Source organism: Passer domesticus, chromosome 3 (genome assembly GCF_036417665.1).
Source record: "Passer domesticus isolate bPasDom1 chromosome 3, bPasDom1.hap1, whole genome shotgun sequence".
In the NCBI taxonomy this organism is placed as follows: Eukaryota; Metazoa; Chordata; class Aves; order Passeriformes; family Passeridae; genus Passer; species Passer domesticus.
In genome coordinates, this window is record NC_087476.1 from 76,242,047 (window position 1) to 76,269,867 (window position 27,821).

Here is a 27,821-nt window from a genome sequence, read left to right on the forward strand (position 1 = left end):
ACAGTGTCTGGTTTGACAGTGCCAAGTGCCTCCTGCAAACTGACATCAGAAACCTGGCCTGGTGACGTTTGTTTCTCTGGGGAACGGCCATGCTTCATATCCTGGACCCATAGGACTGGAGTGGCCGGCTGCATGCTGAAATTCCGAACGGATCAGGATAGCTCCCAGATGGAAAGTGCCCCCACAGGCAACTGCGGCATCCCTGACAGTGACAAGTGCCTCCTGCAAATTGACATCAGGAACCTGGCCTGGTGTCTTTTGTTTCTCTGGGGAAAGGCCATCGTTCCTATCCAGGGCCGGGCGGCCCGGGGTGGCCGGCTGCCTGCTGAAATTCCGCACGGATCAGGATACCACAAGGATGCAAGGTGCCCCCACAGGCAACTGTGTCTGGTTTGACAGTGCCAAGTGCCTCCTGCAAACTGACATCAGGAACCTGGCCTGGTGACTTTTGTTTCTCTGGGGAAAGGCCATGGTTCATGTCCAGGGCCTGGTGGCCCGGAGTGGCCGGCTGCCTCCTGAAATTCCGCATGGATCAGGATGCCGCCCAGATGGAAAGTGCCCCCACAGGCAACTACGGCTTCCCTGACAGTGCCAAGTGCCTCTTGCAAACTGACATCAGCAACCTGGCCGGGTGACTTTTGTTTCTCAGAGGAAAGGCCATGGTCCATGTCCAGGCCCTTGCGGCCCGGTGGCCGGCTGCCTGCTGAAATTCCTCACAAATCAGGATGCCTCCGAGATGCAAGGTGCCCCCACAGGCAACTGTGGCGGATTTGACAGTGCCAAGTGCCTCCTGCAAACTGACATCAGGAACCTGGCGTGGTGACTTTTGTTTCTCATGGGAAGTGCCATCGTTCTTGTCCAGGGCCCGGTGGCCCGGCGTGGCCGGCTGCCTGCTGAAATTCCGAACGGATCAGGATACCTCCAGGATGCAGGACGCCCCCACAGGCAACTGTGGCTGGTTTGACAGTGCCAAGTGCCTCCTGCAAACTGACATCAGCAACCTGGCCTGGTGACTTTTGTTTCTCTGGGGAAAGGCCATGGTTCATATCCTGGACACGTAGGACCGGAGTGGCCGGCTGCCTGCTGAAATTCCGCACGGATCAGGATGCCTCCCGGATGGAAAGTGCCCCCACATGTAACTGTGGCTGGTTTGACAGTGCCAAGTGCCTCCTGCAAACTGACATCAGGAACCTGGCCTGGTGACTTTTGTTTCTCTGGGGAAGTGCCATCGTTCGTGTCCAGGGCCCGGTGGCCCGGAGTGGCCGGCCGACTGCTGAAATTCCGAACGGATCTGGATACCTCACAGACCGATGGTACCACCACAGGCAACTGTGGCTGGTTTGACAGTGCCAAGTACCTCCTACAAACTGACATCAGGAACCTGGCCTGGTGACTTTTGTTTCTCAGGGGAAAGGCCATGCTTCATATCCTGGACCCTTAGGACCGGAGAGGCCGGCTGCGTGCTGAAATTCCAAACAGATCAGGATGCCGCCCAAATGCAAGGCACCCCCACAGGCACCTGTGGCTGGTTTGACAGTGCCTAGTGCCTCCTGCAAACTGACATCAGGAACCTGGCCTGGTGACTTTTGTTTCTCTGGGGAAAGGCCATGATTCCTGTCCCGGGCCGGGAGGCTCGGACTGGCCGGCTGCCTGCTGAAATTCCGAACGGATCAGGATGCCTCCCAGATGCAAAGTGCCTCCACAGGCACCTGTGGCTGGTTTGACAGTGCCAAGTGCCTCTTGCAAACTGACATCAGGAACCTGGCCTGGTGACTTTTTTGTCTCTGGGGAAGTGCCATCGTTCGTATCCAGGGCCCGGTGGCCCGGAGTGGATAGCTGCCTGCTGAAATTCAGCACGGATGAGGATGCCACCAGGATGCAAGATGCCCCCACAGGCAACTGTGGCTGGTTTGACATTGCCAAGTGCCTCCTGCAAACTGATATCAGGAACCTGGCCTGGTGACTTTTCTTTCTCTGGGGAAAGGCCATAGATCGTGTCCAGGGCCTTGCGGCCCGGAGTGGCCGGCTGCCTGCTGAAATTCCGCACGGATCAGGATGCCTCCCGGATGGAAAGTGCCCCCACAGGTAACTGTGGCTGGTTTGACAGTGCCAAGTGCCTCCTGCAAACTGACATCAGCAACCTGGCCTGGTGACTTTTGTTTCTCTGGGGAAAGGCCATCATTCTTGTCCGGGGCCCGCTTCCCTGGAGTGGCCGGCTGCCTGCTGAAATTCCGTATGGTTGAGGATACTTCCCAGATGCAAGGTGCCCCCATAGGCACCTGTGGCTGGTTTGACAGTGCCAAGTGCCTCCTGCAAACTGACATCAGGAACCTGGCCTGGTGACTTTTGTTTCTCTGGGGAAAGGCCTTCGTTCGTGTCCAGGGCCCGGTGGCATGGAGTGGCTGGCTGCCTGCTGAAATTCCGCGCGGATGAGGATACCACCAGGATGTAGGATACCACCAGGATGAAAGATACCCCCACAGGCAACTGTGGCTGGTTTGTCAGTGCCAAGTGCCTCCTGCAAACTGACATCAGGAATCTGGCCTCGTGACTTTTGTTTCTCTGGGGAAAGGCCATGGTTCATGTCCAGGGCCTGGTGGCCCGGAGCGTCCGGCTGCCTGCTGAAATTCCGCATGGATCAGGCTCCCTCCCAGATAAAAGGAGCCCCCACAAGCAACTGTGGCTGGTTTGACAGTGCCAAGTGCCTCCTGCAAACTGACAGCAGCAACCTGGCCTGGTGACTTTTGTTTCTCTGGGGAAAAGGCATGCTTCATATTCTGGACCCTTAGGCGCGGAGTGGCCGGCTGCCTGCTGAAATTCCGCATGGATCAGGATGACGCCCAGATGCAAAGTGCCTCCACAGGCAACTACGGCTTCCCTGACAGTGCCAAGTGCCTCCTGCAAATTGACATCAGGAACCTGGCCAGGTGACCTTTGTTTCTCTGGGTAAAGGCCACCGTTCCTCTCCCGTGCCCGGTCGCCTGGAATGGCCGGCTGCCTGCCGGAATTCCACACGGATCAGGATAGCTCCCAGATGGAAGGAGCCCCCACAGGCAACTGTGTCTGGTTTGACAGTGCCAAGTGCCTCCTCCAAACTGACATCAGGAACCTGGCCTGGTGACTTTTGTTTTTCTGGGTAAAGGCCATAGTTCATGCCCAGTGCCCGGTGGTCCGGAGTCGCCGTCTGCCTGCTGAAATTCCGAACGGATCAGGATGCCTCCCAGATGCAAAGTGCCTCCACAGGCACCTGTGGCTGGTTTGACAGTGCCAAGTGCCTCCTGCAAACTGACATCAGGAACCTGGCCTGGTGACTTTTGTGTCTCTGGGAAAGTGCCATCGTTCGTGTCCAGGGCCCGGTGGCCCGGAGTGGACGGCTGCCTGCTGAAATTCCAAACGGATCAGGATACCTCTCAGACCGAAGGTACCACCACAGGCAACAGTGTCTGGTTTGACAGTGCCAAGTGCCTCCTGCAAACTGACATCAGAAACCTGGCCTGGTGACGTTTGTTTCTCTGGGGAACGGCCATGCTTCATATCCTGGACCCATAGGACTGGAGTGGCCGGCTGCATGCTGAAATTCCGCACGGATCAGGATAGCTCCCAGATGGAAAGTGCCCCCACAGGCAACTGCGGCATCCCTGACAGTGACAAGTGCCTCCTGCAAATTGACATCAGGAACCTGGCCTGGTGTCTTTTGTTTCTCTGGGGAAAGGCCATCGTTCCTATCCAGGGCCGGGCGGCCCGGGGTGGCCGGCTGCCTGCTGAAATTCCAAACGGATCAGGATACCACAAGGATGCAAGGTGCCCCCACAGGCAACTGTGTCTGGTTTGACAGTGCCAAGTGCCTCCTGCAAACTGACATCAGGAACCTGGCCTGGTGACTTTTTTTTTCTCTGGGGAAAGGCCATGGTTCATGTCCAGGGCCTGGTGGCCCGGAGTGGCCGGCTGCCTCCTGAAATTCCGCATGGATCAGGATGCCGCCCAGATGGAAAGTGCCCCCACAGGCAACTACGTCTTCCCTGACAGTGCCAAGTGCCTCTTGCAAACTGACATCAGCAACCTGGCCGGGTGACTTTTGTTTCTCTGGGGAAAGGCCATGGTCCATGTCCAGGCCCTTGCGGCCCGGAGTGGCCGGCTGCCTGCTGAAATTCCTCACAAATCAGGATGCCTCCGAGATGCAAGGTGCCCCCACAGGCAACTGTGGCTGGTTTGACAGTGCCAAGTGCCTCCTGCAAACTGACATCAGGAACCTGGCCGGGTGACTTTTGTTTCTCATGGGAAGTGCCATCGTTCTTGTCCAGGGCCCGGTGGCCCGGCGTGGCCGGCTGCCTTCTGAAATTCCGAACGGATCAGGATACCTCCAGGATGCAGGACGCCCCCACAGGCAACTGTGGCTGGTTTGACAGTGCCAAGTGCCTCCTGCAAACTGACATCAGCAACCTGGCCTGGTGACTTTTGTTTCTCTGGGGAAAGGCCATGGTTCATATCCTGGACACGTAGGACCGGAGTGGCCGGCTGTCTGCTGAAATTCCGCACGGATCAGGATGCCTCCCGGATGGAAAGTGCCCCCACATGTAACTGTGGCTGGTTTGACAGTGCCAAGTGCCTCCTGCAAACTGACATCAGGAACCTGGCCTGGTGACTTTTGTTTCTCTGGGGAAGTGCCATCGTTCGTGTCCAGGGCCCGGTGGCCCGTAGTGGCCGGCCGACTGCTGAAATTCCGAACGGATCTGGATACCTCACAGACCGATGGTACCACCACAGGCAACTGTGGCTGGTTTGACAGTGCCAAGTACCTCCTACAAACTGACGTCAGGAACCTGGCCTGGTGACTTTTGTTTCTCAGGGGAAAGGCCATGCTTCATATCCTGGACCCTTAGGACCGGAGAGGCCGGCTGCGTGCTGAAATTCCAAACAGATCAGGATGCCGCCCAAATGCAAGGCACCCCCACAGGCACCTGTGGCTGGTTTGACAGTGCCTAGTGCCTCCTGCAAACTGACATCAGGAACCTGGCGTGGTGACTTTTGTTTCTCTGGGGAAAGGCCATGATTCCTGTCCCGGGCCGGGAGGCTCGGACTGGCCGGCTGCCTGCTGAAATTCCGAACGGATCAGGATGCCTCCCAGATGCAAAGTGCCTCCACAGGCACCTGTGGCTGGTTTGACAATGCCAAGTGCCTCTTGCAAACTGACATCAGGAACCTGGCCTGGTGACTTTTCTTTCTCTGGGGAAGTGCCATCGTTCGTGTCCAGGGCCCGGTGGCCCGGAGTGGATAGCTGCCTGCTGAAATTCAGCACGGATGAGGATGCCACCAGGATGCAAGATACCCCCACAGGCAACTGTGGCTGGTTTGACATTGCCAAGTGCCTCCTGCAAACTGATATCAGGAACCTGGCCTGGTGACTTTTCTTTCTCTGGGGAAAGGCCATAGATCGTGTCCAGGGCCTTGCGGCCCGGAGTGGCCGGCTGCCTGCTGAAATTCCGCACGGATCAGGATGCCTCCCGGATGGAAAGTGCCCCCACAGGTAACTGTGGCTGGTTTGACAGTGCCAAGTGCCTCCTGCAAACTGACATCAGGAACCTGGCCTGGTGACTTTTGTTTCTCTGGGGAAAGGCCATCATTCTTGTCCGGGGCCCGCTTCCCTGGAGTGGCCGGCTGCCTGCTGAAATTCCGTATGGTTGAGGATACTTCCCAGATGCAAGGTGCCCCCATAGGCACCTGTGGCTGGTTTGACAGTGCCAAGTGCCTCCTGCAAACTGACAGCAGGAACCTGGCCTGGTGACTTTTGTTTCTCTGGGGAAAGGCCTTCGTTCGTGTCCAGGGCCCGGTGGCATGGAGTGGCTGGCTGCCTGCTGAAATTCCGCGCGGATGAGGATACCACCAGGATGTAGGATACCACCAGGATGAAAGATACCCCCACAGGCAACTGTGGCTGGTTTGTCAGTGCCAAGTGCCTCCTGCAAACTGACATCAGGAATCTGGCCTCGTGACTTTTGTTTCTCTGGGGAAAGGCCATGGTTCATGTCCAGGGCCTGGTGGCCCGGAGTGGCCGGCTGCCTGCTGAAATTCCGCATGGATCAGGCTACCTCCCAGATAAAAGGAGCCCCCACAAGCAACTGTGGCTGGTTTGACAGTGCCAAGTGCCTCCTGCAAACTGACAGCAGGAACCTGGCCTGGTGACTTTTGTTTCTCTGGGGAAAGGCCATCGTTCCTATCCACGGCCGGGGGGCCAGGATTGGCCATCTGCCTGCTGAAATTCGGCAAGGACCAGGATGACTTCCTGACCGAAGGTACCACCACAGCCATCTGTGGCTGGTTTGACAGTGCCAAGTGCCTCCTGCAAACTGACATCAGCAACCTGGCCTGGTGACTTTTGTTTCTCTGGGGAAAAGGCATGCTTCATATTCTGGACCCTTAGGCGCGGAGTGGCCGGCTGCCTGCTGAAATTCCGCATGGATCAGGATGACGCCCAGATGCAAAGTGCCCCCACAGGCAACTACGGCTTCCCTGACAGTGCCAAGTGCCTCCTGCAAATTGACATCAGGAACCTGGCCAGGTGACCTTTGTTTCTCTGGGTAAAGGCCACCGTTCCTCTCCCGTGCCCGGTCGCCTGGAATGGCTGGCTGCCTGCCGGAATTCCACACGGATCAGGATAGCTCCCAGATGGAAGGAGCCCCCACAGGCAACTGTGGCTGGTTTGACAGTGCCAAGTGCCTCCTCCAAACTGACATCAGGAACCTGGCCTGGTGACTTTTGTTTTTCTGGGTAAAGGCCATAGTTCGTGCCCAGTGCCCGGTGGCCTGGAGAGGCCGGCTGCCTGCTGAAATTCCGAACGGTTGAGGATACCTCCCAGATGCAAAGTGCTCCCACAGGCAACTGTGGCTGGTATGACAGTGCCAGAGTGCCTCCTGCAAACTGACATCAGGAACCTGGCCTGGTGACTTTTGTTTCTCTGGGGAAAGGCCATGATTTGTATCCAGTTCCCCGTGGTCCGGAGTGCCCGGCTGCCTGCTCAAATTCCGCATGAATCAGGATACCTCCCAGATGCAGGGAGCCCCCACAGGCAACTGTGGCTGGTTTGACAGTGCCAAGTGCCTCCTGCAAACTGACATCAGGAACCTGGCCGGGTGACTTTTGTTTCTCTGGGGAAAGGCCATCTTTCATGTCCAGGCCCTTGCGGCCCGGAGTGCCCGGCTGCCTGCTGAAATTCCTCACAAATCAGGACGCCTCCGAGATGCAAGGTGCCCCCACAGGCAACTGTGGCTGGTTTGACAGTGCCAAGTGCCTCCTGCAAACTGACATCAGGAACCTGGCCTGGTGACTTTTGTTTCTCTGGGGAAAGGCCATGATTCGTGTCCAGGTCCCGGTGGTCCGGAGTCGCCGTCTGCCTGCTGAAATTCCGAACGGATCAGGATGCCTCCCAGATGCAAAGTGCCTCCACAGGCACCTGTGGCTGGTTTGACAGTGCCAAGTGCCTCCTGCAAACTGACATCAGGAACCTGGCCTGGTGACTTTTGTGTCTCTGGGAAAGTGCCATCGTTCGTGTCCAGGGCCCGGTGGCCCGGAGTGGACGGCTGCCTGCTGAAATTCCAAACGGATCAGGATACCTCTCAGACCGAAGGTACCACCACAGGCAACAGTGTCTGGTTTGACAGTGCCAAGTGCCTCCTGCAAACTGACATCAGCAACCTGGCCTGGTGACTTTTGTTTCTCTGGGGAAAGGCCATGGTTCATATCCTGGACACGTAGGACCGGAGTGGCCGGCTGCCTGCTGAAATTCCGCACGGATCAGGATGCCTCCCGGATGGAAAGTGCCCCCACATGTAACTGTGGCTGGTTTGACAGTGCCAAGTGCCTCCTGCAAACTGACATCAGGAACCTGGCCTGGTGACTTTTGTTTCTCTGGGGAAGTGCCATCGTTCGTGTCCAGGGCCCGGTGGCCCGGAGTGGCCGGCCGACTGCTGAAATTCCGAACGGATCTGGATACCTCACAGACCGATGGTACCACCACAGGCAACTGTGGCTGGTTTGACAGTGCCAAGTACCTCCTACAAACTGACGTCAGGAACCTGGCCTGGTGACTTTTGTTTCTCAGGGGAAAGGCCATGCTTCATATCCTGGACCCTTAGGACCGGAGAGGCCGGCTGCGTGCTGAAATTCCAAACAGATCAGGATGCCGCCCAAATGCAAGGCACCCCCACAGGCACCTGTGGCTGGTTTGACAGTGCCTAGTGCCTCCTGCAAACTGACATCAGGAACCTGGCCTGGTGACTTTTGTTTCTCTGGGGAAAGGCCATGATTCCTGTCCCGGGCCGGGAGGCTCGGACTGGCCGGCTGCCTGCTGAAATTCCGAACGGATCAGGATGCCTCCCAGATGCAAAGTGCCTCCACAGGCACCTGTGGCTGGTTTGACAATGCCAAGTGCCTCTTGCAAACTGACATCAGGAACCTGGCCTGGTGACTTTTTTGTCTCTGGGGAAGTGCCATCGTTCGTGTCCAGGGCCCGGTGGCCCGGAGTGGATAGCTGCCTGCTGAAATTCAGCACGGATGAGGATGCCACCAGGATGCAAGATGCCCCCACAGGCAACTGTGGCTGGTTTGACATTGCCAAGTGCCTCCTGCAAACTGATATCAGGAACCTGGCCTGGTGACTTTTCTTTCTCTGGGGAAAGGCCATAGATCGTGTCCAGGGCCTTGCGGCCCGGAGTGGCCGGCTGCCTGCTGAAATTCCGCACGGATCAGGATGCCTCCCGGATGGAAAGTGCCCCCACAGGTAACTGTGGCTGGTTTGACAGTGCCAAGTGCCTCCTGCAAACTGACATCCAGAACCTGGCCTGGTGACTTTTGTTTCTCTGGGGAAAGGCCATCATTCTTGTCCGGGGCCCGCTTCCCTGGAGTGGCCGGCTGCCTGCTGAAATTCCGTATGGTTGAGGATACTTCCCAGATGCAAGGTGCCCCCATAGGCACCTGTGGCTGGTTTGACAGTGCCAAGTGCCTCCTGCAAACTGACATCAGGAACCTGGCCTGGTGACTTTTGTTTCTCTGGGGAAAGGCCTTCGTTCGTGTCCAGGGCCCGGTGGCATGGAGTGGCTGGCTGCCTGCTGAAATTCCGCGCGGATGAGGATACCACCAGGATGTAGGATACCACCAGGATGAAAGATACCCCCACAGGCAACTGTGGCTGGTTTGTCAGTGCCAAGTGCCTCCTGCAAACTGACATCAGGAATCTGGCCTCGTGACTTTTGTTTCTCTGGGGAAAGGCCATGGTTCATGTCCAGGGCCTGGTGGCCCGGAGTGGCCGGCTGCCTGCTGAAATTCCGCATGGATCAGGCTACCTCCCAGATAAAAGGAGCCCCCACAAGCAACTGTGGCTGGTTTGACAGTGCCAAGTGCCTCCTGCAAACTGACAGCAGGAACCTGGCCTGGTGACTTTTGTTTCTCTGGGGAAAGGCCATCGTTCCTATCCACGGCCGGGGGGCCAGGATTGGCCATCTGCCTGCTGAAATTCGGCAAGGACCAGGATGACTTCCTGACCGAAGGTACCACCACAGCCATCTGTGGCTGGTTTGACAGTGCCAAGTGCCTCCTGCAAACTGACATCAGCAACCTGGCCTGGTGACTTTTGTTTCTCTGGGGAAAAGGCATGCTTCATATTCTGGACCCTTAGGCGCGGAGTGGCCGGCTGCCTGCTGAAATTCCGCATGGATCAGGATGACGCCCAGATGCAAAGTGCCCCCACAGGCAACTACGGCTTCCCTGACAGTGCCAAGTGCCTCCTGCAAATTGACATCAGGAACCTGGCCAGGTGACCTTTGTTTCTCTGGGTAAAGGCCACCGTTCCTCTCCCGTGCCCGGTCGCCTGGAATGGCTGGCTGCCTGCCGGAATTCCACACGGATCAGGATAGCTCCCAGATGGAAGGAGCCCCCACAGGCAACTGTGGCTGGTTTGACAGTGCCAAGTGCCTCCTCCAAACTGACATCAGGAACCTGGCCTGGTGACTTTTGTTTTTCTGGGTAAAGGCCATAGTTCGTGCCCAGTGCCCGGTGGCCTGGAGAGGCCGGCTGCCTGCTGAAATTCCGAACGGTTGAGGATACCTCCCAGATGCAATGTGCTCCCACAGGCAACTGTGGCTGGTATGACAGTGCCAGAGTGCCTCCTGCAAACTGACATCAGGAACCTGGCCTGGTGACTTTTGTTTCTCTGGGGAAAGGCCATGATTTGTATCCAGTTCCCCGTGGTCCGGAGTGCCCGGCTGCCTGCTCAAATTCCGCATGAATCAGGATACCTCCCAGATGCAGGGAGCCCCCACAGGCAACTGTGGCTGGTTTGACAGTGCCAAGTGCCTCCTGCAAACTGACATCAGGAACCTGGCCGGGTGACTTTTGTTTCTCTGGGGAAAGGCCATCTTTCATGTCCAGGCCCTTGCGGCCCGGAGTGCCCGGCTGCCTGCTGAAATTCCTCACAAATCAGGACGCCTCCGAGATGCAAGGTGCCCCCACAGGCAACTGTGGCTGGTTTGACAGTGCCAAGTGCCTCCTGCAAACTGACATCAGGAACCTGGCCTGGTGACTTTTGTTTCTCTGGGGAAAGGCCATGATTCGTGTCCAGGTCCCGGTGGTCCGGAGTCGCCGTCTGCCTGCTGAAATTCCGAACGGATCAGGATGCCTCCCAGATGCAAAGTGCCTCCACAGGCACCTGTGGCTGGTTTGACAGTGCCAAGTGCCTCCTGCAAACTGACATCAGGAACCTGGCCTGGTGACTTTTGTGTCTCTGGGAAAGTGCCATCGTTCGTGTCCAGGGCCCGGTGGCCCGGAGTGGACGGCTGCCTGCTGAAATTCCAAACGGATCAGGATACCTCTCAGACCGAAGGTACCACCACAGGCAACAGTGTCTGGTTTGACAGTGCCAAGTGCCTCCTGCAAACTGACATCAGCAACCTGGCCTGGTGACTTTTGTTTCTCTGGGGAAAGGCCATGGTTCATATCCTGGACACGTAGGACCGGAGTGGCCGGCTCTCTGCTGAAATTCCGCACGGATCAGGATGCCTCCCGGATGGAAAGTGCCCCCACATGTAACTGTGGCTGGTTTGACAGTGCCAAGTGCCTCCTGCAAACTGACATCAGGAACCTGGCCTGGTGACTTTTGTTTCTCTGGGGAAGTGCCATCGTTCGTGTCCAGGGCCCGGTGGCCCGTAGTGGCCGGCCGACTGCTGAAATTCCGAACGGATCTGGATACCTCACAGACCGATGGTACCACCACAGGCAACTGTGGCTGGTTTGACAGTGCCAAGTACCTCCTACAAACTGACGTCAGGAACCTGGCCTGGTGACTTTTGTTTCTCAGGGGAAAGGCCATGCTTCATATCCTGGACCCTTAGGACCGGAGAGGCCGGCTGCGTGCTGAAATTCCAAACAGATCAGGATGCCGCCCAAATGCAAGGCACCCCCACAGGCACCTGTGGCTGGTTTGACAGTGCCTAGTGCCTCCTGCAAACTGACATCAGGAACCTGGCCTGGTGACTTTTGTTTCTCTGGGGAAAGGCCATGATTCCTGTCCCGGGCCGGGAGGCTCGGACTGGCCGGCTGCCTGCTGAAATTCCGAACGGATCAGGATGCCTCCCAGATGCAAAGTGCCTCCACAGGCACCTGTGGCTGGTTTGACAATGCCAAGTGCCTCTTGCAAACTGACATCAGGAACCTGGCCTGGTGACTTTTTTGTCTCTGGGGAAGTGCCATCGTTCGTGTCCAGGGCCCGGTGGCCCGGAGTGGATAGCTGCCTGCTGAAATTCAGCACGGATGAGGATGCCACCAGGATGCAAGATGCCCCCACAGGCAACTGTGGCTGGTTTGACATTGCCAAGTGCCTCCTGCAAACTGATATCAGGAACCTGGCCTGGTGACTTTTGTTTCTCTGGGGAAAGGCCATAGATCGTGTCCAGGGCCTTGCGGCCCGGAGTGGCCGGCTGCCTGCTGAAATTCCGCACGGATCAGGATGCCTCCCGGATGGAAAGTGCCCCCACAGGTAACTGTGGCTGGTTTGACAGTGCCAAGTGCCTCCTGCAAACTGACATCCAGAACCTGGCCTGGTGACTTTTGTTTCTCTGGGGAAAGGCCATCATTCTTGTCCGGGGCCCGCTTCCCTGGAGTGGCCGGCTGCCTGCTGAAATTCCGTATGGTTGAGGATACTTCCCAGATGCAAGGTGCCCCCATAGGCACCTGTGGCTGGTTTGACAGTGCCAAGTGCCTCCTGCAAACTGACATCAGGAACCTGGCCTGGTGACTTTTGTTTCTCTGGGGAAAGGCCTTCGTTCGTGTCCAGGGCCCGGTGGCCCGGCGTGGCCGGCTGCCTCCTGAAATTCCGCATGGATCAGGATGCCGCCCAGATGGAAAGTGCCCCCACAGGCAACTACGGCTTCCCTGACAGTGCCAAGTGCCTCTTGCAAACTGACATCCAGAACCTGGCCGGGTGACTTTTGTTTCTCTGGGGAAAGGCCATGGTCCATGTCCAGGCCCTTGCGGCCCGGAGTGGCCGGCTGCCTCCTGAAATTCCTCACAAATCAGGATGCCTCCGAGATGCAAGGTGCCCCCACAGGCAACTGTGGCTGGTTTGACAGTGCCAAGTGCCTCCTGCAAACTGACATCAGGAACCTGGCGTGGTGACATTTGTTTCTCATGGGAAGTGCCATCGTTCTTGTCCAGGGCCCGGTGGCCCGGCGTGGCCGGCTGCCTTCTGAAATTCCGAACGGATCAGGATACCTCCAGGATGCAGGACGCCCCCACAGGCAACTGTGTCTGGTTTGACAGTGCCAAGTGCCTCCTGCAAACTGACATCAGCAACCTGGCCTGGTGACTTTTGTTTCTCTGGGGAAAGGCCATGGTTCATATCCTGGACACGTAGGACCGGAGTGGCCGGCTGTCTGCTGAAATTCCGCACGGATCAGGATGCCTCCCGGATGGAAAGTGCCCCCACATGTAACTGTGGCTGGTTTGACAGTGCCAAGTGCCTCCTGCAAACTGACATCAGGAACCTGGCCTGGTGACTTTTGTTTCTCTGGGGAAGTGCCATCGTTCGTGTCCAGGGCCCGGTGGCCCGGAGTGGCCGGCCGACTGCTGAAATTCCGAACGGATCTGGATACCTCACAGACCGATGGTACCACCACAGGCAACTGTGGCTGGTTTGACAGTGCCAAGTACCTCCTACAAACTGACGTCAGGAACCTGGCCTGGTGACTTTTGTTTCTCAGGGGAAAGGCCATGCTTCATATCCTGGACCCTTAGGACCGGAGAGGCCGGCTGCGTGCTGAAATTCCAAACAGATCAGGATGCCGCCCAAATGCAAGGCACCCCCACAGGCACCTGTGGCTGGTTTGACAGTGCCTAGTGCCTCCTGCAAACTGACATCAGGAACCTGGCCTGGTGACTTTTGTTTCTCTGGGGAAAGGCCATGATTCCTGTCCCGGGCCGGGAGGCTCGGACTGGCCGGCTGCCTGCTGAAATTCCGAACGGATCAGGATGCCTCCCAGATGCAAAGTGCCTCCACAGGCACCTGTGGCTGGTTTGACAATGCCAAGTGCCTCTTGCAAACTGACATCAGGAACCTGGCCTGGTGACTTTTTTGTCTCTGGGGAAGTGCCATCGTTCGTGTCCAGGGCCCGGTGGCCCAGAGTGGATAGCTGCCTGCTGAAATTCAGCACGGATGAGGATGCCACCAGGATGCAAGATGCCCCCACAGGCAACTGTGGCTGGTTTGACATTGCCAAGTGCCTCCTGCAAACTGATATCAGGAACCTGGCCTGGTGACTTTTCTTTCTCTGGGGAAAGGCCATAGATCGTGTCCAGGGCCTTGCGGCCCGGAGTGGCCGGCTGCCTGCTGAAATTCCGCACGGATCAGGATGCCTCCCGGATGGAAAGTGCCCCCACAGGTAACTGTGGCTGGTTTGACAGTGCCAAGTGCCTCCTGCAAACTGACATCCAGAACCTGGCCTGGTGACTTTTGTTTCTCTGGGGAAAGGCCATCATTCTTGTCCGGGGCCCGCTTCCCTGGAGTGGCCGGCTGCCTGCTGAAATTCCGTATGGTTGAGGATACTTCCCAGATGCAAGGTGCCCCCATAGGCACCTGTGGCTGGTTTGACAGTGCCAAGTGCCTCCTGCAAACTGACATCAGGAACCTGGCCTGGTGACTTTTGTTTCTCTGGGGAAAGGCCTTCGTTCGTGTCCAGGGCCCGGTGGCATGGAGTGGCTGGCTGCCTGCTGAAATTCCGCGCGGATGAGGATACCACCAGGATGTAGGATACCACCAGGATGAAAGATACCCCCACAGGCAACTGTGGCTGGTTTGTCAGTGCCAAGTGCCTCCTGCAAACTGACATCAGGAATCTGGCCTCGTGACTTTTGTTTCTCTGGGGAAAGGCCATGGTTCATGTCCAGGGCCTGGTGGCCCGGAGTGGCCGGCTGCCTGCTGAAATTCCGCATGGATCAGGCTACCTCCCAGATAAAAGGAGCCCCCACAAGCAACTGTGGCTGGTTTGACAGTGCCAAGTGCCTCCTGCAAACTGACAGCAGGAACCTGGCCTGGTGACTTTTGTTTCTCTGGGGAAAGGCCATCGTTCCTATCCACGGCCGGGGGGCCAGGATTGGCCATCTGCCTGCTGAAATTCGGCAAGGACCAGGATGACTTCCTGACCGAAGGTACCACCACAGCCATCTGTGGCTGGTTTGACAGTGCCAAGTGCCTCCTGCAAACTGACATCAGCAACCTGGCCTGGTGACTTTTGTTTCTCTGGGGAAAAGGCATGCTTCATATTCTGGACCCTTAGGCGCGGAGTGGCCGGCTGCCTGCTGAAATTCCGCATGGATCAGGATGACGCCCAGATGCAAAGTGCCCCCACAGGCAACTACGGCTTCCCTGACAGTGCCAAGTGCCTCCTGCAAATTGACATCAGGAACCTGGCCAGGTGACCTTTGTTTCTCTGGGTAAAGGCCACCGTTCCTCTCCCGTGCCCGGTCGCCTGGAATGGCCGGCTGCCTGCCGGAATTCCACACGGATCAGGATAGCTCCCAGATGGAAGGAGCCCCCACAGGCAACTGTGGCTGGTTTGACAGTGCCAAGTGCCTCCTCCAAACTGACATCAGGAACCTGGCCTGGTGAATTGTGTTTCCCTGGGGAAAGGCCATCGTTCCTATCCAGGGCCGGGTGGCCCGTAGTGGCCGGATGCCCGCTGAAATTCCGCACGGATCAGGATACCGCCTAGAGGCAAGGTGCCCCCAAAGGCACCTGTGGCTGGTTTGACAGTGCCAAGTGCCTCCTGCAAACTGACATCAGGAACCTGGCCTGGTGACTTTTGTTTCTCTGGGGAAAGGCCATGGTTCATGTCCAGGGCCTGGTGGCACGGAGTGCCAGGCTGCCTCCTGAAATTCCGCATGGATCAGGATGACGCCCAGATGGAAAGTGCCCCCACAGGCAACTACGGCTTCCCTGACAGTGCCAAGTGCCTCTTGCAAACTGACATCAGGAACCTGGCCGGGTGACTTTTGTTTCTCTGGGGAAAGGCCATCTTTCATGTCCAGGCCCTTGCAGCCCGGAGTGCCCGGCTGCCTGCTGAAATTCCTCACAAATCAGGATGCCTCCGAGATGCAAGGTGCCCCCACAGGCAACTGTGGCTGGTTTGACAGTGCCAAGTGCCTCCTGCAAACTGACATCAGCAACCTGGCCTGGTGACTTTTGTTTCTCTGGGGAAAGGCCATGCTTCATATCCTGGACATGTAGGACCGGAGAGGCCGGCTGCCTGCTGAAATTCCGTACGGATCAGGATGCCTCCCAGATTCAAGGTGCCCCCACAGGCAACAGTGGCTGGTTTGACAGTGCCAAGTGCCTCCTGCAAACTGACATCAGGAACCTGGCCTGGTGACTTTTGTTTCTCTGGGGAAAGGCCATGATTCGTGTCCCGGTCCCGGTGGTCCGGAGTCGCCGTCTGCCTGCTGAAATTCCGAACGGATCAGGATGCCTCCCAGATGCAAAGTGCCTCCACAGGCACCTGTGGCTGGTTTGACAGTGCCAAGTGCCTCCTGCAAACTGACATCAGGAACCTGGCCTGGTGACTTTTGTGTCTCTGGGAAAGTGCCATCGTTCGTGTCCAGGGCCCGGTGGCCCGGAGTGGACGGCTGCCTGCTGAAATTCCAAACGGATCAGGCTACCTCCCAGACCGATGGTACCACCACAGGCAACAGTGTCTGGTTTGACAGTGCCAAGTGCCTCCTGCAAACTGACATCAGAAACCTGGCCTGGTGACGTTTGTTTCTCTGGGGAACGGCCATGCTTCATATCCTGGACCCATAGGACTGGAGTGGCCGGCTGCATGCTGAAATTCCGCACGGATCAGGATAGCTCCCAGATGGAAAGTGCCCCCACAGGCAACTGCGGCATCCCTGACAGTGCCAAGTGCCTCCTGCAAATTGACATCAGGAACCTGGCCTGGTGTCTTTTGTTTCTCTGAGGAAAGGCCATCGTTCCTATCCAGGGCCGGGCGGCCCGGGGTGGCCGGCTGCCTGCTGAAATTCCAAACGGATCAGGATACCACAAGGATGCAAGGTGCCCCCACAGGCAACTGTGTCTGGTTTGACAGTGCCAAGTGCCTCCTGCAAACTGACATCAGGAACCTGGCCTGGTGACTTTTTTTTTCTCTGGGGAAAGGCCATGGTTCATGTCCAGGGCCTGGTGGCCCGGAGTGGCCGGCTGCCTCCTGAAATTCCGCATGGATCAGGATGCCGCCCAGATGGAAAGTGCCCCCACAGGCAACTACGGCTTCCCTGACAGTGCCAAGTGCCTCCTGCAAACTGACATCAGCAACCTGGCCTGGTGACTTTTGTTTCTCTGGGGAAAGGCCATGGTTCATATCCTGGACACGTAGGACCGGAGTGGCCGGCTGTCTGCTGAAATTCCGCACGGATCAGGATGCCTCCCGGATGGAAAGTGCCCCCACATGTAACTGTGGCTGGTTTGACAGTGCCAAGTGCCTCCTGCAAACTGACATCAGGAACCTGGCCTGGTGACTTTTGTTTCTCTGGGGAAGTGCCATCGTTCGTGTCCAGGGCCCGGTGGCCCGTAGTGGCCGGCCGACTGCTGAAATTCCGAACGGATCTGGATACCTCACAGACCGATGGTACCACCACAGGCAACTGTGGCTGGTTTGACAGTGCCAAGTACCTCCTACAAACTGACGTCAGGAACCTGGCCTGGTGACTTTTGTTTCTCAGGGGAAAGGCCATGCTTCATATCCTGGACCCTTAGGACCGGAGAGGCCGGCTGCGTGCTGAAATTCCAAACAGATCAGGATGCCGCCCAAATGCAAGGCACCCCCACAGGCACCTGTGGCTGGTTTGACAGTGCCTAGTGCCTCCTGCAAACTGACATCAGGAACCTGGCCTGGTGACTTTTGTTTCTCTGGGGAAAGGCCATGATTCCTGTCCCGGGCCGGGAGGCTCGGACTGGCCGGCTGCCTGCTGAAATTCCGAACGGATCAGGATGCCTCCCAGATGCAAAGTGCCTCCACAGGCACCTGTGGCTGGTTTGACAATGCCAAGTGCCTCTTGCAAACTGACATCAGGAACCTGGCCTGGTGACTTTTTTGTCTCTGGGGAAGTGCCATCGTTCGTGTCCAGGGCCCGGTGGCCCGGAGTGGATAGCTGCCTGCTGAAATTCAGCACGGATGAGGATGCCACCAGGATGCAAGATGCCCCCACAGGCAACTGTGGCTGGTTTGACATTGCCAAGTGCCTCCTGCAAACTGATATCAGGAACCTGGCCTGGTGACTTTTGTTTCTCTGGGGAAAGGCCATAGATCGTGTCCAGGGCCTTGCGGCCCGGAGTGGCCGGCTGCCTGCTGAAATTCCGCACGGATCAGGATGCCTCCCGGATGGAAAGTGCCCCCACAGGTAACTGTGGCTGGTTTGACAGTGCCAAGTGCCTCCTGCAAACTGACATCCAGAACCTGGCCTGGTGACTTTTGTTTCTCTGGGGAAAGGCCATCATTCTTGTCCGGGGCCCGCTTCCCTGGAGTGGCCGGCTGCCTGCTGAAATTCCGCATGGATCAGGCTACCTCCCAGATAAAAGGAGCCCCCACAAGCAACTGTGGCTGGTTTGACAGTGCCAAGTGCCTCCTGCAAACTGACAGCAGGAACCTGGCCTGGTGACTTTTGTTTCTCTGGGGAAAGGCCATCGTTCCTATCCACGGCCGGGGGGCCAGGATTGGCCATCTGCCTGCTGAAATTCGGCAAGGACCAGGATGACTTCCTGACCGAAGGTACCACCACAGCCATCTGTGGCTGGTTTGACAGTGCCAAGTGCCTCCTGCAAACTGACATCAGCAACCTGGCCTGGTGACTTTTGTTTCTCTGGGGAAAAGGCATGCTTCATATTCTGGACCCTTAGGCGCGGAGTGGCCGGCTGCCTGCTGAAATTCCGCATGGATCAGGATGACGCCCAGATGCAAAGTGCCCCCACAGGCAACTACGGCTTCCCTGACAGTGCCAAGTGCCTCCTGCAAATTGACATCAGGAACCTGGCCAGGTGACCTTTGTTTCTCTGGGTAAAGGCCACCGTTCCTCTCCCGTGCCCGGTCGCCTGGAATGGCCGGCTGCCTGCCGGAATTCCACACGGATCAGGATAGCTCCCAGATGGAAGGAGCCCCCACAGGCAACTGTGGCTGGTTTGACAGTGCCAAGTGCCTCCTCCAAACTGACATCAGGAACCTGGCCTGGTGAATTGTGTTTCCCTGGGGAAAGGCCATCGTTCCTATCCAGGGCCGGGTGGCCCGTAGTGGCCGGATGCCCGCTGAAATTCCGCACGGATCAGGATACCGCCTAGAGGCAAGGTGCCCCCAAAGGCACCTGTGGCTGGTTTGACAGTGCCAAGTGCCTCCTGCAAACTGACATCAGGAACCTGGCCTGGTGACTTTTGTTTCTCTGGGGAAAGGCCATGGTTCATGTCCAGGGCCTGGTGGCACGGAGTGCCAGGCTGCCTCCTGAAATTCCGCATGGATCAGGATGACGCCCAGATGGAAAGTGCCCCCACAGGCAACTACGGCTTCCCTGACAGTGCCAAGTGCCTCTTGCAAACTGACATCAGGAACCTGGCCGGGTGACTTTTGTTTCTCTGGGGAAAGGCCATCTTTCATGTCCAGGCCCTTGCAGCCCGGAGTGCCCGGCTGCCTGCTGAAATTCCTCACAAATCAGGATGCCTCCGAGATGCAAGGTGCCCCCACAGGCAACTGTGGCTGGTTTGACAGTGCCAAGTGCCTCCTGCAAACTGACATCAGCAACCTGGCCTGGTGACTTTTGTTTCTCTGGGGAAAGGCCATGCTTCATATCCTGGACATGTAGGACCGGAGAGGCCGGCTGCCTGCTGAAATTCCGTACGGATCAGGATGCCTCCCAGATTCAAGGTGCCCCCACAGGCAACAGTGGCTGGTTTGACAGTGCCAAGTGCCTCCTGCAAACTGACATCAGGAACCTGGCCTGGTGACTTTTGTTTCTCTGGGGAAAGGCCATGATTCGTGTCCCGGTCCCGGTGGTCCGGAGTCGCCGTCTGCCTGCTGAAATTCCGAACGGATCAGGATGCCTCCCAGATGCAAAGTGCCTCCACAGGCACCTGTGGCTGGTTTGACAGTGCCAAGTGCCTCCTGCAAACTGACATCAGGAACCTGGCCTGGTGACTTTTGTGTCTCTGGGAAAGTGCCATCGTTCGTGTCCAGGGCCCGGTGGCCCGGAGTGGACGGCTGCCTGCTGAAATTCCAAACGGATCAGGCTACCTCCCAGACCGATGGTACCACCACAGGCAACAGTGTCTGGTTTGACAGTGCCAAGTGCCTCCTGCAAACTGACATCAGAAACCTGGCCTGGTGACGTTTGTTTCTCTGGGGAACGGCCATGCTTCATATCCTGGACCCATAGGACTGGAGTGGCCGGCTGCATGCTGAAATTCCGCACGGATCAGGATAGCTCCCAGATGGAAAGTGCCCCCACAGGCAACTGCGGCATCCCTGACAGTGCCAAGTGCCTCCTGCAAATTGACATCAGGAACCTGGCCTGGTGTCTTTTGTTTCTCTGAGGAAAGGCCATCGTTCCTATCCAGGGCCGGGCGGCCCGGGGTGGCCGGCTGCCTGCTGAAATTCCAAACGGATCAGGATACCACAAGGATGCAAGGTGCCCCCACAGGCAACTGTGTCTGGTTTGACAGTGCCAAGTGCCTCCTGCAAACTGACATCAGGAACCTGGCCTGGTGACTTTTTTTTTCTCTGGGGAAAGGCCATGGTTCATGTCCAGGGCCTGGTGGCCCGGAGTGGCCGGCTGCCTCCTGAAATTCCGCATGGATCAGGATGCCGCCCAGATGGAAAGTGCCCCCACAGGCAACTACGGCTTCCCTGACAGTGCCAAGTGCCTCCTGCAAACTGACATCAGCAACCTGGCCTGGTGACTTTTGTTTCTCTGGGGAAAGGCCATGGTTCATATCCTGGACACGTAGGACCGGAGTGGCCGGCTGTCTGCTGAAATTCCGCACGGATCAGGATGCCTCCCGGATGGAAAGTGCCCCCACATGTAACTGTGGCTGGTTTGACAGTGCCAAGTGCCTCCTGCAAACTGACATCAGGAACCTGGCCTGGTGACTTTTGTTTCTCTGGGGAAGTGCCATCGTTCGTGTCCAGGGCCCGGTGGCCCGTAGTGGCCGGCCGACTGCTGAAATTCCGAACGGATCTGGATACCTCACAGACCGATGGTACCACCACAGGCAACTGTGGCTGGTTTGACAGTGCCAAGTACCTCCTACAAACTGACGTCAGGAACCTGGCCTGGTGACTTTTGTTTCTCAGGGGAAAGGCCATGCTTCATATCCTGGACCCTTAGGACCGGAGAGGCCGGCTGCGTGCTGAAATTCCAAACAGATCAGGATGCCGCCCAAATGCAAGGCACCCCCACAGGCACCTGTGGCTGGTTTGACAGTGCCTAGTGCCTCCTGCAAACTGACATCAGGAACCTGGCCTGGTGACTTTTGTTTCTCTGGGGAAAGGCCATGATTCCTGTCCCGGGCCGGGAGGCTCGGACTGGCCGGCTGCCTGCTGAAATTCCGAACGGATCAGGATGCCTCCCAGATGCAAAGTGCCTCCACAGGCACCTGTGGCTGGTTTGACAATGCCAAGTGCCTCTTGCAAACTGACATCAGGAACCTGGCCTGGTGACTTTTTTGTCTCTGGGGAAGTGCCATCGTTCGTGTCCAGGGCCCGGTGGCCCGGAGTGGATAGCTGCCTGCTGAAATTCAGCACGGATGAGGATGCCACCAGGATGCAAGATGCCCCCACAGGCAACTGTGGCTGGTTTGACATTGCCAAGTGCCTCCTGCAAACTGATATCAGGAACCTGGCCTGGTGACTTTTCTTTCTCTGGGGAAAGGCCATAGATCGTGTCCAGGGCCTTGCGGCCCGGAGTGGCCGGCTGCCTGCTGAAATTCCGCACGGATCAGGATGCCTCCCGGATGGAAAGTGCCCCCACAGGTAACTGTGGCTGGTTTGACAGTGCCAAGTGCCTCCTGCAAACTGACATCCAGAACCTGGCCTGGTGACTTTTGTTTCTCTGGGGAAAGGCCATCATTCTTGTCCGGGGCCCGCTTCCCTGGAGTGGCCGGCTGCCTGCTGAAATTCCGTATGGTTGAGGATACTTCCCAGATGCAAGGTGCCCCCATAGGCACCTGTGGCTGGTTTGACAGTGCCAAGTGCCTCCTGCAAACTGACATCAGGAACCTGGCCTGGTGACTTTTGTTTCTCTGGGGAAAGGCCTTCGTTCGTGTCCAGGGCCCGGTGGCATGGAGTGGCTGGCTGCCTGCTGAAATTCCGCGCGGATGAGGATACCACCAGGATGTAGGATACCACCAGGATGAAAGATACCCCCACAGGCAACTGTGGCTGGTTTGTCAGTGCCAAGTGCCTCCTGCAAACTGACATCAGGAATCTGGCCTCGTGACTTTTGTTTCTCTGGGGAAAGGCCATGGTTCATGTCCAGGGCCTGGTGGCCCGGAGTGGCCGGCTGCCTGCTGAAATTCCGCATGGATCAGGCTACCTCCCAGATAAAAGGAGCCCCCACAAGCAACTGTGGCTGGTTTGACAGTGCCAAGTGCCTCCTGCAAACTGACAGCAGGAACCTGGCCTGGTGACTTTTGTTTCTCTGGGGAAAGGCCATCGTTCCTATCCACGGCCGGGGGGCCAGGATTGGCCATCTGCCTGCTGAAATTCGGCAAGGACCAGGATGACTTCCTGACCGAAGGTACCACCACAGCCATCTGTGGCTGGTTTGACAGTGCCAAGTGCCTCCTGCAAACTGACATCAGCAACCTGGCCTGGTGACTTTTGTTTCTCTGGGGAAAAGGCATGCTTCATATTCTGGACCCTTAGGCGCGGAGTGGCCGGCTGCCTGCTGAAATTCCGCATGGATCAGGATGACGCCCAGATGCAAAGTGCCCCCACAGGCAACTACGGCTTCCCTGACAGTGCCAAGTGCCTCCTGCAAATTGACATCAGGAACCTGGCCAGGTGACCTTTGTTTCTCTGGGTAAAGGCCACCGTTCCTCTCCCGTGCCCGGTCGCCTGGAATGGCCGGCTGCCTGCCGGAATTCCACACGGATCAGGATAGCTCCCAGATGGAAGGAGCCCCCACAGGCAACTGTGGCTGGTTTGACAGTGCCAAGTGCCTCCTCCAAACTGACATCAGGAACCTGGCCTGGTGAATTGTGTTTCCCTGGGGAAAGGCCATCGTTCCTATCCAGGGCCGGGTGGCCCGTAGTGGCCGGATGCCCGCTGAAATTCCGCACGGATCAGGATACCGCCTAGAGGCAAGGTGCCCCCAAAGGCACCTGTGGCTGGTTTGACAGTGCCAAGTGCCTCCTGCAAACTGACATCAGCAACCTGGCCGGGTGACTTTTGTTTCTCTGGGGAAAGGCCATGGTCCATGTCCAGGCCCTTGCGGCCCGGAGTGGCCGGCTGCCTCCTGAAATTCCTCACAAATCAGGATGCCTCCGAGATGCAAGGTGCCCCCACAGGCAACTGTGGCTGGTTTGACAGTGCCAAGTGCCTCCTGCAAACTGACATCAGGAACCTGGCGTGGTGACATTTGTTTCTCATGGGAAGTGCCATCGTTCTTGTCCAGGGCCCGGTGGCCCGGCGTGGCCGGCTGCCTTCTGAAATTCCGAACGGATCAGGATACCTCCAGGATGCAGGACGCCCCCACAGGCAACTGTGTCTGGTTTGACAGTGCCAAGTGCCTCCTGCAAACTGACATCAGCAACCTGGCCTGGTGACTTTTGTTTCTCTGGGGAAAGGCCATGGTTCATATCCTGGACACGTAGGACCGGAGTGGCCGGCTGTCTGCTGAAATTCCGCACGGATCAGGATGCCTCCCGGATGGAAAGTGCCCCCACATGTAACTGTGGCTGGTTTGACAGTGCCAAGTGCCTCCTGCAAACTGACATCAGGAACCTGGCCTGGTGACTTTTGTTTCTCTGGGGAAGTGCCATCGTTCGTGTCCAGGGCCCGGTGGCCCGTAGTGGCCGGCCGACTGCTGAAATTCCGAACGGATCTGGATACCTCACAGACCGATGGTACCACCACAGGCAACTGTGGCTGGTTTGACAGTGCCAAGTACCTCCTACAAACTGACATCAGGAACCTGGCCTGGTGACTTTTGTTTCTCTGGGGAAAGGCCATGATTCGTGTCCCGGTCCCGGTGGTCCGGAGTCGCCGTCTGCCTGCTGAAATTCCGAACGGATCAGGATGCCTCCCAGATGCAAAGTGCCTCCACAGGCACCTGTGGCTGGTTTGACAGTGCCAAGTGCCTCCTGCAAACTGACATCAGGAACCTGGCCTGGTGACTTTTGTGTCTCTGGGAAAGTGCCATCGTTCGTGTCCAGGGCCCGGTGGCCCGGAGTGGACGGCTGCCTGCTGAAATTCCAAACGGATCAGGCTACCTCCCAGACCGATGGTACCACCACAGGCAACAGTGTCTGGTTTGACAGTGCCAAGTGCCTCCTGCAAACTGACATCAGAAACCTGGCCTGGTGACGTTTGTTTCTCTGGGGAACGGCCATGCTTCATATCCTGGACCCATAGGACTGGAGTGGCCGGCTGCATGCTGAAATTCCGCACGGATCAGGATAGCTCCCAGATGGAAAGTGCCCCCACAGGCAACTGCGGCATCCCTGACAGTGCCAAGTGCCTCCTGCAAATTGACATCAGGAACCTGGCCTGGTGTCTTTTGTTTCTCTGAGGAAAGGCCATCGTTCCTATCCAGGGCCGGGCGGCCCGGGGTGGCCGGCTGCCTGCTGAAATTCCAAACGGATCAGGATACCACAAGGATGCAAGGTGCCCCCACAGGCAACTGTGTCTGGTTTGACAGTGCCAAGTGCCTCCTGCAAACTGACATCAGGAACCTGGCCTGGTGACTTTTTTTTTCTCTGGGGAAAGGCCATGGTTCATGTCCAGGGCCTGGTGGCCCGGAGTGGCCGGCTGCCTCCTGAAATTCCGCATGGATCAGGATGCCGCCCAGATGGAAAGTGCCCCCACAGGCAACTACGGCTTCCCTGACAGTGCCAAGTGCCTCCTGCAAACTGACATCAGCAACCTGGCCTGGTGACTTTTGTTTCTCTGGGGAAAGGCCATGGTTCATATCCTGGACACGTAGGACCGGAGTGGCCGGCTGTCTGCTGAAATTCCGCACGGATCAGGATGCCTCCCGGATGGAAAGTGCCCCCACATGTAACTGTGGCTGGTTTGACAGTGCCAAGTGCCTCCTGCAAACTGACATCAGGAACCTGGCCTGGTGACTTTTGTTTCTCTGGGGAAGTGCCATCGTTCGTGTCCAGGGCCCGGTGGCCCGTAGTGGCCGGCCGACTGCTGAAATTCCGAACGGATCTGGATACCTCACAGACCGATGGTACCACCACAGGCAACTGTGGCTGGTTTGACAGTGCCAAGTACCTCCTACAAACTGACGTCAGGAACCTGGCCTGGTGACTTTTGTTTCTCAGGGGAAAGGCCATGCTTCATATCCTGGACCCTTAGGACCGGAGAGGCCGGCTGCGTGCTGAAATTCCAAACAGATCAGGATGCCGCCCAAATGCAAGGCACCCCCACAGGCACCTGTGGCTGGTTTGACAGTGCCTAGTGCCTCCTGCAAACTGACATCAGGAACCTGGCCTGGTGACTTTTGTTTCTCTGGGGAAAGGCCATGATTCCTGTCCCGGGCCGGGAGGCTCGGACTGGCCGGCTGCCTGCTGAAATTCCGAACGGATCAGGATGCCTCCCAGATGCAAAGTGCCTCCACAGGCACCTGTGGCTGGTTTGACAATGCCAAGTGCCTCTTGCAAACTGACATCAGGAACCTGGCCTGGTGACTTTTTTGTCTCTGGGGAAGTGCCATCGTTCGTGTCCAGGGCCCGGTGGCCCGGAGTGGATAGCTGCCTGCTGAAATTCAGCACGGATGAGGATGCCACCAGGATGCAAGATGCCCCCACAGGCAACTGTGGCTGGTTTGACATTGCCAAGTGCCTCCTGCAAACTGATATCAGGAACCTGGCCTGGTGACTTTTCTTTCTCTGGGGAAAGGCCATAGATCGTGTCCAGGGCCTTGCGGCCCGGAGTGGCCGGCTGCCTGCTGAAATTCCGCACGGATCAGGATGCCTCCCGGATGGAAAGTGCCCCCACAGGTAACTGTGGCTGGTTTGACAGTGCCAAGTGCCTCCTGCAAACTGACATCCAGAACCTGGCCTGGTGACTTTTGTTTCTCTGGGGAAAGGCCATCATTCTTGTCCGGGGCCCGCTTCCCTGGAGTGGCCGGCTGCCTGCTGAAATTCCGTATGGTTGAGGATACTTCCCAGATGCAAGGTGCCCCCATAGGCACCTGTGGCTGGTTTGACAGTGCCAAGTGCCTCCTGCAAACTGACATCAGGAACCTGGCCTGGTGACTTTTGTTTCTCTGGGGAAAGGCCTTCGTTCGTGTCCAGGGCCCGGTGGCATGGAGTGGCTGGCTGCCTGCTGAAATTCCGCGCGGATGAGGATACCACCAGGATGTAGGATACCACCAGGATGAAAGATACCCCCACAGGCAACTGTGGCTGGTTTGTCAGTGCCAAGTGCCTCCTGCAAACTGACATCAGGAATCTGGCCTCGTGACTTTTGTTTCTCTGGGGAAAGGCCATGGTTCATGTCCAGGGCCTGGTGGCCCGGAGTGGCCGGCTGCCTGCTGAAATTCCGCATGGATCAGGCTACCTCCCAGATAAAAGGAGCCCCCACAAGCAACTGTGGCTGGTTTGACAGTGCCAAGTGCCTCCTGCAAACTGACAGCAGGAACCTGGCCTGGTGACTTTTGTTTCTCTGGGGAAAGGCCATCGTTCCTATCCACGGCCGGGGGGCCAGGATTGGCCATCTGCCTGCTGAAATTCGGCAAGGACCAGGATGACTTCCTGACCGAAGGTACCACCACAGCCATCTGTGGCTGGTTTGACAGTGCCAAGTGCCTCCTGCAAACTGACATCAGCAACCTGGCCTGGTGACTTTTGTTTCTCTGGGGAAAAGGCATGCTTCATATTCTGGACCCTTAGGCGCGGAGTGGCCGGCTGCCTGCTGAAATTCCGCATGGATCAGGATGACGCCCAGATGCAAAGTGCCCCCACAGGCAACTACGGCTTCCCTGACAGTGCCAAGTGCCTCCTGCAAATTGACATCAGGAACCTGGCCAGGTGACCTTTGTTTCTCTGGGTAAAGGCCACCGTTCCTCTCCCGTGCCCGGTCGCCTGGAATGGCCGGCTGCCTGCCGGAATTCCACACGGATCAGGATAGCTCCCAGATGGAAGGAGCCCCCACAGGCAACTGTGGCTGGTTTGACAGTGCCAAGTGCCTCCTCCAAACTGACATCAGGAACCTGGCCTGGTGAATTGTGTTTCCCTGGGGAAAGGCCATCGTTCCTATCCAGGGCCGGGTGGCCCGTAGTGGCCGGATGCCCGCTGAAATTCCGCACGGATCAGGATACCGCCTAGAGGCAAGGTGCCCCCAAAGGCACCTGTGGCTGGTTTGACAGTGCCAAGTGCCTCCTGCAAACTGACATCAGCAACCTGGCCGGGTGACTTTTGTTTCTCTGGGGAAAGGCCATGGTCCATGTCCAGGCCCTTGCGGCCCGGAGTGGCCGGCTGCCTCCTGAAATTCCTCACAAATCAGGATGCCTCCGAGATGCAAGGTGCCCCCACAGGCAACTGTGGCTGGTTTGACAGTGCCAAGTGCCTCCTGCAAACTGACATCAGGAACCTGGCGTGGTGACATTTGTTTCTCATGGGAAGTGCCATCGTTCTTGTCCAGGGCCCGGTGGCCCGGCGTGGCCGGCTGCCTTCTGAAATTCCGAACGGATCAGGATACCTCCAGGATGCAGGACGCCCCCACAGGCAACTGTGTCTGGTTTGACAGTGCCAAGTGCCTCCTGCAAACTGACATCAGCAACCTGGCCTGGTGACTTTTGTTTCTCTGGGGAAAGGCCATGGTTCATATCCTGGACACGTAGGACCGGAGTGGCCGGCTGTCTGCTGAAATTCCGCACGGATCAGGATGCCTCCCGGATGGAAAGTGCCCCCACATGTAACTGTGGCTGGTTTGACAGTGCCAAGTGCCTCCTGCAAACTGACATCAGGAACCTGGCCTGGTGACTTTTGTTTCTCTGGGGAAGTGCCATCGTTCGTGTCCAGGGCCCGGTGGCCCGTAGTGGCCGGCCGACTGCTGAAATTCCGAACGGATCTGGAT